Source organism: Manduca sexta, chromosome 2, assembly GCF_014839805.1.
Source record: "Manduca sexta isolate Smith_Timp_Sample1 chromosome 2, JHU_Msex_v1.0, whole genome shotgun sequence".
NCBI classification, from domain to species: domain Eukaryota; kingdom Metazoa; phylum Arthropoda; class Insecta; order Lepidoptera; family Sphingidae; genus Manduca; species Manduca sexta.
In genome coordinates this window covers 6,584,027-6,600,057 of record NC_051116.1, presented here as the reverse complement: position 1 = coordinate 6,600,057, position 16,031 = coordinate 6,584,027, and the positions used below count along the sequence as shown (strand labels likewise).

The 16,031-nt window shown below is 36.7% G+C and overlaps 1 long non-coding RNA gene across 1 annotated transcript; it reads left to right on the top strand.

The window, feature by feature from the left end:
• Positions 1 to 4,294: 4,294 nt before the first annotated feature.
• On the top strand, positions 4,295 to 12,562 carry LOC115456372. The gene is made up of 7 exons (XR_003939874.2): positions 4,295 to 4,393; positions 5,534 to 5,546; positions 6,185 to 6,202; positions 8,642 to 8,665; positions 9,516 to 9,536; positions 10,955 to 11,074; positions 12,399 to 12,562. It is a non-coding gene; the product is annotated as an uncharacterized LOC115456372 (long non-coding RNA).
• Positions 12,563 to 16,031: the final 3,469 nt, after the last annotated feature.

Genomic DNA, 16,031 nt, shown 5'->3' with positions numbered 1-16,031 from the left:
GTCGAGACGAATGTCCGCAGGTTCAAATCCCAAAGGCACACACTTCTGACTTTTCTAAAATCATGTGTGCATTCTTTTTAAATTATTTGCTTTAACGGTGAAGGAAAATATTGTGAGGAAACCTGCATACCTGATAAAGATTCTTTAAGAATTTTGAGGGTGTGTAAAGTTTAGCAACCCGCACTAGGCCCGCGTGATGGACTAAGGCCTAATCCCTCTCAGTAGTAGTGGAAGACCGTGCCCAGCAGTGGGACAGTATATAATACAGTGGTCTCAGTTCGATTTCTGGGTGGAAATGGTGACTTTTACGCTCTAAGTAGCGCGTAGCCTGGATTTTTTGCCCGATATGTCGATAAGCTCCCCTCTATCACATATTACGACGTGGTAAAAGGTGGATTGGCGTCTGCTTACCGCTTCGGAGATAAGACGTGATTGTATGTGACTTGTGGTAATGTTTATTACTCATACATTGTTGTTAATTAACCAAGAATATGTGCGCTCGGTCTTCATACCAAATGTACGCCAATGCACGGAGTGACATTAATTATCGTGGCACTAGGCACACAGTTCAGTATGTATACCTCATGGTTGTAATACATTGAGGTCTATGAGGGCTCACGAATATTTTCTGGCAATATCCCCTCCGCCAATCCTAAGAAGGTTCCTTTTCCTTCCACCAACTTTCCTTCAAGCCCCAGCAGTCGTTAAGCCGAGGGTTTCAAGAATCTCATTCGCGATACACAGAAAAGGCTACAATATATACAGTCAGCTACTAAAGTAGCTAAACAAAATATTTCAAAATGCCCTTGTCAAGAATTTTTTCTTTTCATTAAAATAAATTTCATAGGGTTTAGTTTATTTTAGATAAGAGAATACTTCGATTAATGTCGCGTCGAAGCGTTTTGAAGTTTAGTATTTGTTCAGCTATTTTTGTGGCTGTACATAATATTCTTTATGATAACCTTAATGGCTCTTAGACCTAAGCTAGCATTTGTTAATCGATCCTATATCTGAACGGCAGTCTTACCATAAGTTTACATGGAGTCAGTTTACTGGTGGTGGGATATATTTTATATCCGCCCGGATAGCGACCGTACACAGGCTGTTAAAACCCGCCACAGTGGTCCACGTAAGTGTCGCGTTGGGATCAGCCTGTATATATCCGGTTCCAACAGGCCGGCTTATGTCGACTATCGAGGAGTAATCATCTCTCGTCAGTGGATATTCTATTAAACCCCACGTCACTTACCATCAGATGCAGTGGAGTCATTTTGTTGTGCTCCTATAAAAAAAATATAATATTCTCCTATTATGGTGTTAAAAGCGACGATAGCCTAGTTGGGTGTGGAACGGACTGCCGAGACGAATGTCCGCAGGTTCAAATCACCTCTGACTTTTCTAAAAAATCATGTGTGTATTCTTTGTGAATTTATCGTTCGCTTTAACGGTGAAGGAAAACATCGTGAGGAAACCTGCACATCTGAGAAATTCTGTATAGGAATTTCGAGGGTATGTGAAGTCTACCAATCCGCACCAAGCCAGCGTGGTGGACTAAGGCCTAATCCCTCTCACTAGTAGAGGAGGCCCGTGTTCAGCAGTGGGCAAGTATATAATACAGGGCTGATATTATTATTATTATTATTATGGTGTTAATATTCTCCTTTTAACCTGAAATTAATAATTTCAATAACAAAATTCGTCACGCACAATATATTATATATTATTTGTTCAACTGTCTAGATAAAATATTTTTTGTTTGCTCTTCAAATTAGTTTTCTAAATATACATAACACGGATAATTATAACCCAAGGGTATTTTGTAAAACAATTTATTTTGTTTTTTTTTATATATATCAAGTAGTGCTGATGTAGACAATAATATTAAATGCACGATGAGTACTCATATGTTTTGGTACTCTATGGTATAAATCGAAGACAATAGGGGACCGGCCTATGCTTGATTTTGCACATTATTGTAATGGTTATTAATACGAATAAGAAGCACTCCTGTGAAAACTGAATTAAAATTAGTTAAAAAATAAGCCAGTAATACATATTTCAAATATGTGCAGAAGTGGGCGCGTTGTGGAGATATCGCTGCATCTCCTTCTTTCGCACGCGTAGTAATTCCCAATGACGTCACATGTTGGTATTGCGCCTCTTTTCTATTTATTGTTACTTACCCCTTCCACCAAAATTTATTGTTTTTTTACCGGATTTTAATAATTCCTTCTGTGTTATAATTTATATAACGTAAATATTTGATAATAGTAAAGAACAAATTTGAGTCCGGTGCCCTACTGCATTAAAAAATATATAAACTTTAGTTCATAAGTTTACAGTGTGTCTTGACAATGAACTGAATGTAGTTAATAACATTGAATGTGAAGTAAACATAACAATATGTTTTGACGTTTATCATCAAGTATGGTATTAAGAACCTCCTCCAAGCAAAGGGCCTTAAATATATTTTCCATACATTATATAATATGAAAGATTTATGAATAATTTATTAAAAAAAAAGTAAAGTTTATCTTTATTGAAATTTTAAACTACCATAATATTCCTTATTAAATTGTCTATTTGAAAGTATTGGTTGCAAATTAAAATAATCTTTAGAAGGAGATGCACGGAGTCAACAATTTTAGTGACATTTTTAATGTGAAAGTAGTTGACCCGACAGACGTTGTCTTATGAATATGCAGCGCGCATTCTGCCAATCGCTGAAATTAACTTTTCTTAAATTTTCTAACGTTCCGCACAACTTACTTAATTTTTTCTTTCATAAGATCCTTCTCCTGACAATAAAAAACACGGCAAAAAAAATATAGTGAAATCGATCCAGCCGTTCACGCGTGATGCGATGACCAAGGGAAATAGAGATTCATTTTTATATAATAGATTATTGACACTACATCCACATTATAAAAATTTTAAACTACCAAAGTAAAGGTGATATATTGTAGACATATTACGTTTAACTTTTATATACATATTCATATACAGTTAACTTATTAAGTTACTTCTAAAAATACGGGTAGCGCGTCCTTTTGTTGGGGAGAACAACTTATTCACATCTAGGTTGAAGGAATTAATTGTTATACATTATTGTCAATAAGCGGCGATAGCCTAGTTGGGTGTGGAACGAACTGCCAAGACGAATGTCCGCAGGTTCAAATCCCAAGGGCACACATCTCTGACTTTTCTAAAATCATGTGTGTATTCTTTGAGAATTTATCGTTCCGTTTAACGGTGAAGGAAAACATCGTGAGGAAACCTGCACATCTGAGAAGTTCTCTATAGGAATTTCGAAGGTGTGTGAAGTCTACCAATCCGCACTAGGCCAGCGTGGTGGACTAAGGCCTAATCCCTCTCAGAAGTAGAGGAGGCCCGTGCTCAGCAGTGGGCAAGTATATAAGACAGGGCTGTTATTATTATTCTCAATAGTGCATTAAATGTATGGAATCAATTTTAGAAAATAAACTTAAAATATGTACTACCTGAGGATAAGAGGAGTGGGGTCAGAATATCGACTGACGATATATGATTACCCCTCGGCAGTCGACACAATTATGCCGCCCTGCTTAAAGACGGACATACAGTCTAATCCTGAACGCGACACTCTTGCCACTATGGTGGGTTTTATTAGTACGGTGATCATTACGGTGTCGGTACAAATTCTACCACCAGTTATAGGTAATGTAGACATATGCGAAACAAGACCACAGACTAAGGTGTAACGGTTGTGTGTTTGCTTCTCCCAAGAAAAAAAAGAAAAGTAATATAAAAGGCAAATACAAACGATTAGTGAACTTTATCCACAAGTAAATTTTTTCCTTTTTTTTTTGTTGCTTTGAATGATGATACGAGCTTGTCGTTCGCCTGATGGTAAGCGATGCGACCGCCCATAAACAGTAGAAACACCAACACCTTGAATTACAAAGTACTGTTTGGTATTCCACTGCGCTCGCCATCCTGAGACATGAGATGTTAAGTCTTATTATGTCCAGTAGTTACACTGCCTACAATCTTAGGTAAACACAACAGTGACTACACACTGCTGCTTGGCGGCAGAAATAGACATTGCGGTGGAACCTACCCAGGCGGACTCTCACCTATGAGAGACCAACCACCAGTAAATTCTGCATTTCATATTGCTTTGACATATTAGAAAACATGCCTCAACAACTAAATATTATTTATTTAGCATTCGATATAGCAATTTTGCCCTTTATAGAACAAACATTATGCATCTGAGTAAACAAATTGCACGTATAAATACTGCGAAACTTCTAGATCTGAAGAATAATTAACTTTCATTAAGTAACAACTAACAACTTTAAAAATGTGCAAAGCAATGTTCATTTTCGTTGTGGTGGCGCTTGCGCTTCAGGTGTGTACTCTTTTATTATACTGCTAGAATAGTCTCAATTTGACAGAGCGTGTTTCTTGCAGCAAGTTTTTAGAGGCAAAATGTGTATTTATTTATAAGTCATTTTTTTGCATTTTTCTTAAATTTAATAAGCTGTTCCCATAATGTAGCATGTAAGTAGTTGTTTTTTATTAATATTTTTTATTGTTTCGTTTTGTTTTATTTTGTCTGTTTTTTTTTTCACTCAAGCGTCTTGGTGCATTTCCACTGTAAGCTTTTGTGTTACTTAATTGATAAATAAATAAGTGTCGCTTGTCAACGTCGGTAAGAACTGTGTAGCCATTGTGTTCCAACGGGGCAAACGTTGTTTATGTAGATACCGGGCACGGCCAAGTAACGCCACTGCACCTAATGAAGTGTAAGTAAAGTGTGTAAATGAAGTGGGGTTCAATTGAATGTCAACTGAAGAGAGACGATTACCCCTCGGCAGTCGACACAATTATGCCGGCCTGTTGGAACCAAATATACACAGGCTGATCCAAGAACGCGACACAGTTACGTGGGCCACTATGGCGGGTTTTAACACCTTATGTACCGTGGTCGCTATCCTGACGGATATAAAATATATACTACCACCGGCAAATTGATTTATGTTTTTTTAAGAAGCAGGAAATTGCTCCATCTCTTCACTACATAGTATAAAACAAAGTCGCTTTCTCTGTCCCTATGTGTGCTTAAATCTTTAAAACTACGCAACGGATTTTGATGCGGTTTTTTTTAGAGTGATTCAAGAGGAAGGTTTATATGTATAATAATAACATCCATTAAATAGTCAGCATTGCACCCGTGCGAAGCCGGGGCGGGTCGCTATTGAGGTATAAGATCTTTGCCATTATTAAAATTCTGCTACAATATTATGCTAAAACATTATACAGTGGTGTATGGATCAATTTTGAGTGGAATTAATGCTTTACACTTTTTAAAAAATTGTCCAACCATTTGTCTTTTAAATCTTAATTATTATGTCTTGGCATCTCTACATCAAGAACATAGGTTTAACAACCAATTGACTTACGGTATTTTTTCGATCAATGTTTTTTATGAAGTTGTTGATTATGTGTGTAATATAGTTTTTACTTATATTTCTTTATTTTGTTTCAGATCTCGTGCATTGGTAAGTAGAAATTAATATACCATCACTATTATTTGTGGTACTCGTTTCTAAAGAACCAAAGACATTTGATATTCGGCTTTGAGCTGATATTAATTGGGTTGATATTATTATTACGTTGTATCTTTCCTGCGGGAAATCACGGCATAAAGGCCGGTCCTTTTGGAAGGCTTGCGTGGGGACATGGATCCAACACGTAGAGGCCCCTTTAAGATACATTACTCTAGTTGGGGTTTATACACCTTGCGAGTAATCTCTCAGTCTGTACTTATGGAGGAAATACAGCCAAAGACAGCGCTTGCAAGGCGCAGGGACTATTGCAGAAAAGATGGGAATTATACTATTATTATTATTATTAGCATTAAAGACATTTTATGTAGTTAATTCCTATGCAAATATCCATCAAGAAAGAAAGGAGAAAATTATAATGTAAAAACCGTGATAAAATATAAAATAGTTTTATTTCAATGTCAAATGAGATTGATTTGTGGTGTTGTTTTAAGTCTAAAGCTAGATTTAAGTCTAGGATATTTCATTTCGATACGTAACGTTAGCGTTAACGATTGTAAAAAGGCAAAGACCCCGGGACCCGCTATTAAACAATAAAAATATATAACATTAATATGTATTTATATTTTCAGGTGTATTTGCTGCACCAGGTGAGTGTACACATATTCACGTCTTAGTTCTTAACAGTTGCAGTATGTCGAGATGAAATATTTTTAAAATATGGAAATCATGTTATTGAGTTTGGCGGGTGCATCTATGTATATGCCATACGTACTAGATTTGGCGTTCCGAACATTCATTGTATTCAACTAAATTAAACTGTAATCCATTCAAACTGATTTTAGCATGGTGTCAATATTGATGCTTTTGGTTGTGTACGGAGTGGCGCTCATAATATAAAAAACGCGAGTCTAAGTGCAAACCTGGATGTGAATAAAAAATAGTCAAATACCTAAGTAAAATTATAATGAGTGGATGTAATATCTTTTGTACTGTTTGGGAAAACTATTGGACCTCCGATGGTCTTAATTTGTGGACTGTATTCACCACTCACCTGCACTCGCAGCACCGCTCGTTTCCCTGGGTACCCAGTACTGATGAATGGTCATAGGATGCTGGCTGCCGTTCAGGATTGCACCGAACTATAACAGGTCGTCTTTCTTGGATGTTAGCTAATTGTTAATATCAGACACAGCGCGCACCAAACTACGTTGCGTTCACGACCGTTACTTGAATTGAATAGGAAGTGCGTAATGCACGTTCGAGGGGGCAGCACTTGTTGCTGCTTAGGGTGCGATCGGATTTTGTGGCAGATACAGATCCATTCATTTAATTAGAAATATCTTAATCGCGAAATTGCGCTAGCATATGGAATTTAATAAAAGTACGGAACATGTACTATTTTTCGGATGTGCGCAACTTATATAGTATACCTATCGAGTGAGGCGATGAACATATAGCGTAGTTGGTAGCGGAACGGACTGCCGAGACGTTTATCTGCTGGTTCAAAACCAAAAGGCACGCCTCTGATTCTCCTAAAATTATTCTTTATGAATTACCGCTTGCTTTGACGGTGACCGAAAACATCTGCATCCCTGAGAAGTTCAGTATAAGAATTTGGAGGGTATGAAGTCTACCAATCCGCGCTAGTGTGGTGGACAAAGTCCTCATCCCTCAATAGAGAAGGCATATATCCAACAGTGGGGCAGTATATACAGGGCTGATATTATTATACCTATCGAAAACCAGAGAAATAAATTATAGAGTACCTTTTTATACTTATTTATGCACAGGACAAAGGGCCTTATTCTCTATTTATTTACTTATTTAAGGACCTCAAACGAAGTATACATGACATATAATAAAAACAATGGTGTAGCATTTTCACAATAAACAGCGACGTGCTTTTTCAATTATAGGGGACCACAGCATGCAAATTATATTCTTATAACGGCAAAAAATTAATATTTGTTATTAATATTATTTAGACATAAGAATTTATGAAAACAGTAATTAGATACAATACAAATTTGGAAGGTATTTAAAACAAGCAAAACATAATAAGAAGTGACAAAACATAATATCTTATAACATGTGGTGGTAAATGAATCATACATTTACCACCTAAGATGTTTTTATTACATAGATACGTTGTCCGAGCTCAATACTGGCAAGACGAAAGCAAGGTAATTGCCCGACATTCACTTAGTCAACCTCTAACCACTGTCGCGGCTAGTCGGCTTACTAACTTTTGTATTTTTATAAATAAACACCTTCCTGTATTTTTAGAGGATGTACAAATTATACTCCAACTGTGAATGAAAAAAACGTTTCAGTTCATACGTTAGTAATAAGTATACACTATGTAACTTATTTTTAACTAATAAATGCATTTTATTCGACTGTCATGGCGACGGGGCGGTCGACGCTCGGGCTCATTCGGGCACACTCGGGCCCGCTCGGGCCGTATCAATGCGCGCCGTTAGAGCTGTGACTATAGAAAATATTGCGCTGTTCTTATGTGCAATATTGTTAGTGTATGACGCGTCTATTTGTAAAATGTCATTGTTTACCACAGTGTAAACTCGTAATACAGCCGTGTTATGTTATGTTCGTGAAATAAGAGTGGTATATTCCATTTATATTGTCTTAAACGCGACGACGACGTGCTTGTTACGAACTGTTAAAATAACATATATGACAAAGAGAATAAGGTTCCTGATAGTAATAGTAAGCGAGGACTGTACTGCTGTGCTAAAATCAAAAGCGGTATCATAAAAAATTTAAAAAAATCATTATTATGTCGTCAGATAGCTTAAAGAAATACCCATCCAATAAACTTACCTAAATAACTATATCTTGTTCAGAACTTGTTATAAAAGCCTTAAAAATGTTTATCTATCTCATTTTTACATACAAAACTATATTTATAAAACTTCTATTAACTCGAAATAAGGTTTCCCTGACATACTGCTTTTGCGCTTAGCACGGCAGTGTAGTGTCAGTCGAGAGATGATTACCCCTAACCAGTCGACACAATTATGCCGGCCTGTTTGTAATATGTGTTTAATATTATTGTTTTTTTACAGGATTAGTTGGTGACACGGTTGGAAGTAAGTAATATTTTACATACTTTATACAATATTCTTAACGGCATATGTCAAAGTTGATAATCATTAAAAAATAAATAATAAATCAGATTTTTTTATCAAATAAAAAAATAATCATCAAAATCGGTTCACCCAGCCAAAAGTTGTGAGGTAATAAACACAAAAAAATACAGTCGAATTCAGAACCTCCTAATTTTTTTGAAGTCGGTTAAAAATGATATCGCCTTTGAAAACTACTTCAAAACAAATATTTAACCATACCTATATATTGATTATCAATTTTAGAGTCGATACCTAATTAAAATTTAACCTCGTTTTTTTTTTATATTTGTTCATATATTTATCCAGTCTAGCTAGAATTTTAGTCAATTTTTTATACGTGCATGGTTATATGAGCTCAATGCAGCTGATGGTACATAAGTGGAGTGGGTCCAATAGAATGTCGACTAACGAGAGACGATTACCTCTCGACAGTCGACACAATTATGCCGGCCTGTTGGAACCAGATATACACAGACTGATCCCGGAACGCGTCACACTTACATGGGCCACTAGGGCGAGTTTAAACATATTGTGTACGGCGATCGCTATCCAGGCGGATAAAAATATATACCACTAGCAAAAAACTACTTTAGCCCAATCAACTATTCATTAAATATTGCTGATTAAAATATACATACACATTTGAGTATTTTGAAAAATAATTAAATGTCAATTGTAAATGAAGTAGGATAATACCCGTGTACCCTTTGGCTATTTACAAAAAACAAAGGCGATATTAATTTTCGATCCGATCATCAAACCAATCATAGTATAATTAAACATATGTATTAACATGATTTTCTCTTTTCAGGTCTACCTGGCGGGGTTGGAAGTAAGAAACAGTTTTGCATAAGTTATATAAAGTATTAGCTTTTGCTCGCGGCTTCGACCGCGTGAAGTTTTTCGGGATAAAAGTCCACTGTATGATAAAAGTCTTGCTACATATTTTCCCGGTACTGATAGGTTCAAACTAATTTTATCCCCATGGGGATTCAATTTATCAAAATCCTGTTTAAGCGAACGTCTTCATCATAGTAGCTCCAATCTTTAATTTCAGTTCAATTAGTCGAAAATTTAAGAAGATTTATACAAACTTTCAACCCCTATTTTATCCCCTTGGAGGTAGAATTAATCAAAATCCTTTCTTAACGGATGCCTGCGTCATAACATCTACCTGCATGCCAAATTTCAGCCCGATCCGTCCAGTGGTTTGGGCTCTGCGTTGATAGATCACTATGTCAGTCAGTCACCTTTGAGTTATATGTAATATTTAGATTAGGAAGTGCTATGAGCGATATATAGCTCCTTCAACAAGACACTAGCGCCATCTCTTTAACAAAAATCGGATTAAAAATCCATTATGGTAGCAAACAACCGGGATAAAAAATAAAACCTATGTGTTAATCCAAGACATGGTCTACCCCAGGCGAAATATTCCGAAGACGATACCTGGGTTCGGTTGAACGATATCGGGAGTTTATTCTGTGTCAGATCGGAGTCTTAAATGTGTGCTCGATATGGCGATAGGCTCTTCCTCTATCACATCATAAAAAGCTCTTCGGAAAGCGTGTGCACATGTTATACATGCCTGTCTCTTTGAATAAAAACATGTTTGAGTTCACAAATCATTCTATCTAATATTTTGCATTGTTGCTGGTGTTAAATAAAAAATAAAGTATTTACATAAATAATAGATAACGGCGATAGTTGGCAGTGGAACGGACTGCCGACACGAATGTCCGCAGGTTTAAAACCCAAGAGCACACACTTCTGACTTTTCTAAAGTTATGTGTGTATTTTTTGTGAATTGTCGCTTGCTTTAATGGTCAAGCGAAACATCTTGGAGAAACCTGCATACCTGAAAAGTTCTAAATAGGAATTTTGAGGGTGTGTGAAGTCTGCCAATTCGCACTAGGACAGCGTGGTTTACTCAGGCCTAAACTCTCCCTAGTAGAGCAATGGGACAATAAAAGGCTAATATTGGTGATAAACAATATTTCTCATTGAATAAAAACATGATCGTATTGCCGAGTAATCAAATCACCATCTAATATATTCCATTGTGATGTTAAATGAAAAAGATTGAATATTTTTCACAAATAATGGACAGGTTTACTTATTATTTGTATGTTAAATGAAATTCACGTATAATTCTTGAAAACGTTAAGAATGGTTTCCACATTGCCCGATACAAATGTACCAGTACGAGAGCCAAGTTTTGTATGGTTAAACAATATTTCATATTTGCAGCTATCCGGCCCATTCCAGAAGTCGCCAAAACCGCCGACGATGTACTAAACCTAGGGCAAGGGGCCCTAAACATGGGCGGTTAAAGAGGGTGCCTCAACGGCAAAGACGAAACAATGTCAGGTAATAACAAATTAAGAGCCTACCAATTCACTATAGCAATCTATTGCGTCATTTGTACGATGCCAGCGCCATCTATAAGTCAAATGTGAAGCGATCAGGATAAAAGTAGTCTATGTGCTAAGTAAGGAAATGGTCTATGGGTATACCAAATTTCATACAAATCTGTTCAGCTGTTTGAGTTTACTTGTAACAAACATTCACAAACTTTCCCATTTATAAGTGAGATAGGGGTCGTTCAAGTATTACGTTACGCAATTTATGAAGATTTTTGACCCCCCACCACCCCATGTTACGCGCCGTAACGTTTTCAGTACGCCCCTCCCCTCTCTAAAAGTTACGTAACTCTAAATTTACATTTCTTTTCTAATATTCACAATTATTTTACGCAAAATACCGGAAAGTCGCTAAATTCCCTTTTTTTTAATTAAAAAAAAAACAATGTTACACAACGCTTTGTACGAAAAACTCCACCTACCCCTGTAACGCATCGTAACATTTTACAAGACAAATAGCGTTACGTAATACTTGAACGATCCCATAAGAAGTAAGCAGCCTATTTGGGAATCGACCTATGAGTAACGTACAGACGTTACTCATAGGTTCAAAATCGAAACACACGTCTCTGACAGTTGATGGTCCTATACACCGTGATTTTATAGTCGTTTTGGAATCAAAATGGGGTTACTTAGAACAACCAAATAGTGAATTAATTGTACTGTTGATAATAAAAAAGTTTTTATACTATAAATCAAATGAAATGAAATGATTTATTTGAATCTGTAAAATGTTATACATTATTTAGATTCCGTCAATATTAACTCTACCACCAGTTCGGAAAGCAGTTTTCACCAGAGAAGAACGGGCAGGAAACTCTGGTGTTGCTCTTTTCAATCAGTTTAGGGTAAAGACTACATACAGAACATGATAAAGTGAGAAGAGAAAAAAAAAAGGTTTAGTTTATATTTCACTCGTTCAAGTTTGATAATGATAGTAACGTCGCGACAATAATTCATAGTTATGAATGGCACCGATCGTAGTAAGTGAGATTGAGTTCCATTACCACGACTTCTAATTTTTTGTTCGTAAACATTAATATTAATGTTCATAAAAAATATTTTTATTTTATTACATTGGTATTTTTTTTAAACTCTATTATTGATACAGAATTTATAATTGTCGGCTCTAAAACTATAAAACCACGGTGTACAACTAAGTAAACATTTTCTTGTATATTTTGGCAGAAAGGCATGATCTTGCAAGCCATGTCCTTTATATTGTCTAAACTTAAAATATATGTATTTTACACGAATCATTTTTTTTTCAGATGCCGCAAATTGAGGATTCCTCAGCAGAATATTTTTTTTTTTATAGTACAAAATACTTACAGTACTTCGTGCTAAATCCATTATTGAATATAAAAGTTGTATTTAATACCATATTGTTATCCCATTCGATATATTTTGTATATTAAATATTGTTAAAAATGTATAAAGATTTTTTTATTTCATCATATTTTTAGGGTACCTCATTTTTTTAGACCTTTGTCTTTAATTTAAGCTCCTCCAGCTTTCCATATTGTCATGTTATGGATTTCATTTTGCAAGAAAATACCATAACTAGACTCTATCGTCGTGATGGGTGAACGTTTACTTATATACCTACACGTTTGTACGGAACTCTCGGTGCGCGAGTCCGACTCACAATTGGCTGGTTTTTATCGCTTATAACCTATCACTATCAATCAGTAGTAAAGTGTCCAAATAACCCAATTCCTGCGTCATCATGTAGAATACAGTCATCAGAAGGATTAGCAAACTGCATTAATGCTTATTAGTGCATAAAAAAAAAATAAAAGAAAAATAAAATACTTTATTATCACGTAGGCGAACAAAGTTGCACTTATGATACGTCAAAACAAAGAATAAGAATAATTATTATTTCTAAACAACTATTAAAATTACTTATATAACTATGGACATTTTAAATTAGGGATATATGCAATGCCTATGTAAGGCAGTGGGCTGGCCATATCTGTCGTAGGACCGACGGCCGCTGGAGCAGATGAGTCCTAGAGTGGAGACCGCGTCTCGATAAGCGTAGCGTAGGACGACCTCCGACCCGCTGGTCCGACGACATTCGTAGGATCGCCGGTGGACGCTGTGAGGAGAGCGGAGAACCGAACAGCGTGGCGCGCTCTAGGGGAGGCCTATGTTCAGCAGTGGACAGTTGTAGGCTAATAAGATGAGAGAGAAGTGCGAAGCCTACCTTCCACGCTGCTGTCCACCCTGGGGAAGTGAAGTGCATCCTCATTTCACATTGCTTTCAACCATATATTACCTAAATAGTCTTTGCTCGCAGCTTTACCCGCGTGAAGGAGTTCCAGGATAAAAGACCCGCTGTATATTTTCCCTGGATAGAAGTAGCATATAACCCACGGTCAACTATCTCCATACGAAACTTCATAAAAATCGGTTCATTTTGAAAAAATCACTATTTCGGTCATAATGGTTTCTACATAAAAGGTAGATGTATGCTGTCGCGGACTTTTATTTAGGACGTTTTATATTTGTCTAACTCCAACGGTTTAGGCAGAGTACGCCAAGATAGCAATTTTTTTGCTAACTTACTTGATATGTATCGGTCTTTTATGACTAAATTACACAAAATCATTATTACTTGTAGCGTATCTATTATTCTGATATGTAATCAATATTACAGTAAAGTTTCATCCAAATCCGTTCAGTAGTTTTTCCTTGAAAGAGGAACAAACATACATACATGTACATCCATCGTCACAAACTTTCGCATTTATAATATTAGTAGAATTAGCATTCAAAAACGTAAGGCCCTTTATAGAAAAAACAAGGTACATCTGAGTAAATAAATTACACGTATAAATACTGCCAAACTTCGAGATATGCAGAATATTTAACTTCCCTGAAAAGCAACATTAAAAATGTGCAAAGCAATGTTCATATTAGTTGTGGTCGCGCTTGCGCTTCAGGTGGGTACTCTTTTATATACTGCTAGAATAATCTCAATTCAAGCGAGTTTCTTGCGGCAAGTTTCTTGAGGCAAATCTCGCCTGGCAATACATGCAAGCGGCGATAGCCTAGTTGGGTGTGGAACGGACTGCCGAGACGAATGTCCGCAGGTTCAAATCCCAAGGGCACGCACCTCTGACTTTTCTAAAAAAAAAAACATGTGTGTATTCTTTGTGAATTTATCGTTCGCTTTAACGGTGAAGGAAAACATCGTGAGGAAACCTGCACATCTGAGAAGTTCTCTATAGGAATTTCGAAGGTGTGTGAAGTCTACCAATCCGCACTAGGCCAGCGTGGTGGACTAAGGCCTAATCCCTCTCAGTAGTAGAGGAGGCCCGTGCTCAGCAGTGGGCAAGTATATAATACAGGGCTGTTATTATTATTATTATTATAATACATGCAAGATTAGCGCAGCCATTGTGTTGAGATGGGGTAACTTCTTTGTTTTTTCAAGAAGCTAAAATTTTCTATGACGGAGGATTGCCGAGGTTGAAGAAGAACCACCTGACATTGTATTTTTTCGATCAAGATTTTTTATGAAGATATTACGCTATTATTAAGTCAAGCGCGATGGCTCTGTGACGTAATCTATAATATATAAAGCCCCCGGACAATTTAGCAACAATAAGTATTAAGAGCCTAAAGGGAGACCATGTTAAGTAAGTTAACAAAGCTTTATGCCGGCGGCACACACAGAAAAATATTTGTACAAAGACTTTGCCACACATTTGAACACAGTTACAGACACTGACCGAATTCAAATTTTTATGGCTTTTACTTTTATGTTTCCATATAATCGGTTCTCCTTCAAGCAACTAGATTTTGAACGTTTTGATGTGTGATCGAAAAGCCGATACCGAATGGCAAATACGCAAACTTTTAAACAAACTTTGCATAAATACGCAAATACCCGTGCCACACATGAGTTCAAACAAGTGTTCAAATATTTTTGCTATGTGTGATGTCGGCATTATAAGAACCCTCTACTTGAAGAACATAATAACCAACCATGTAACTTACGGTATTTTTTCGATGAAGATGTTTAGTTACGTTTGAAATAAATAAGACTTTTTTTACTTAATAATAATAATAATAAGCCTTTTATTTCTTGCTTAGTAACTAATATAGTGCACATACATTTTTTTTTAAATTATTGTTTGCTAATTAAATGTACTTAGTCGCAATGTGTTTTTGCAAGAACCCCTCTGCAGGTGAAGGCCTCCTCCAAGGAATTCCATTCGTCTCTTGATTGTGCTTTTTGGAGCCAATTGGGACCCGCCAGTTTCTTGATTTCATCCTCCCATCTAGCACAAGGTCTCCCTATCCTTCTTTTGCCTGACGGCCCTTTCCAAAATATTACTTTTCTTGTCCACCTCTCATCTTGTAAACGTGCTATATGTCCGTCCGTTTTTTTACTTAAATTTGTTTATTTTGTTTCAGATCTCGTGCATTGGTAAGTAGAGTAAAATACCGCAATAAAATACACAAAATAGATTTATTTCAGTGTTAAATGAGATTGTCTGCCTCGGTGGCGTAGTTGTATTGCACGTCCGGTACAATAGCGCTCTGAGGTCCTGGGTTCGAATCCCGGGTCGGGCAAAGTGATATTTGGGTGTTTCTGCTCAGTATCAGCCCGGAGTCTGGAATTTGTGCCCGATATGGCGATAGGCTCGCCCCCTATCACATCATGGGACGGAACATACTTGGCGAAAAGTGGGTGCCCTAGTTGCGCCTCTGCATACCCCTTCGGGGATAAAATGCGTGATGTTATGTTATTAAATGAGATTGTTCTACGATGACCGGTGGCCGAAGGCTGACGAAAGTCTATAGCTAGGTCTAAGTCTAGGATATGTCATTTTGATGCGTTAGCGTTCACGATTGTAGAAAGAAAGGCATTTGGCTACGAACCCAGA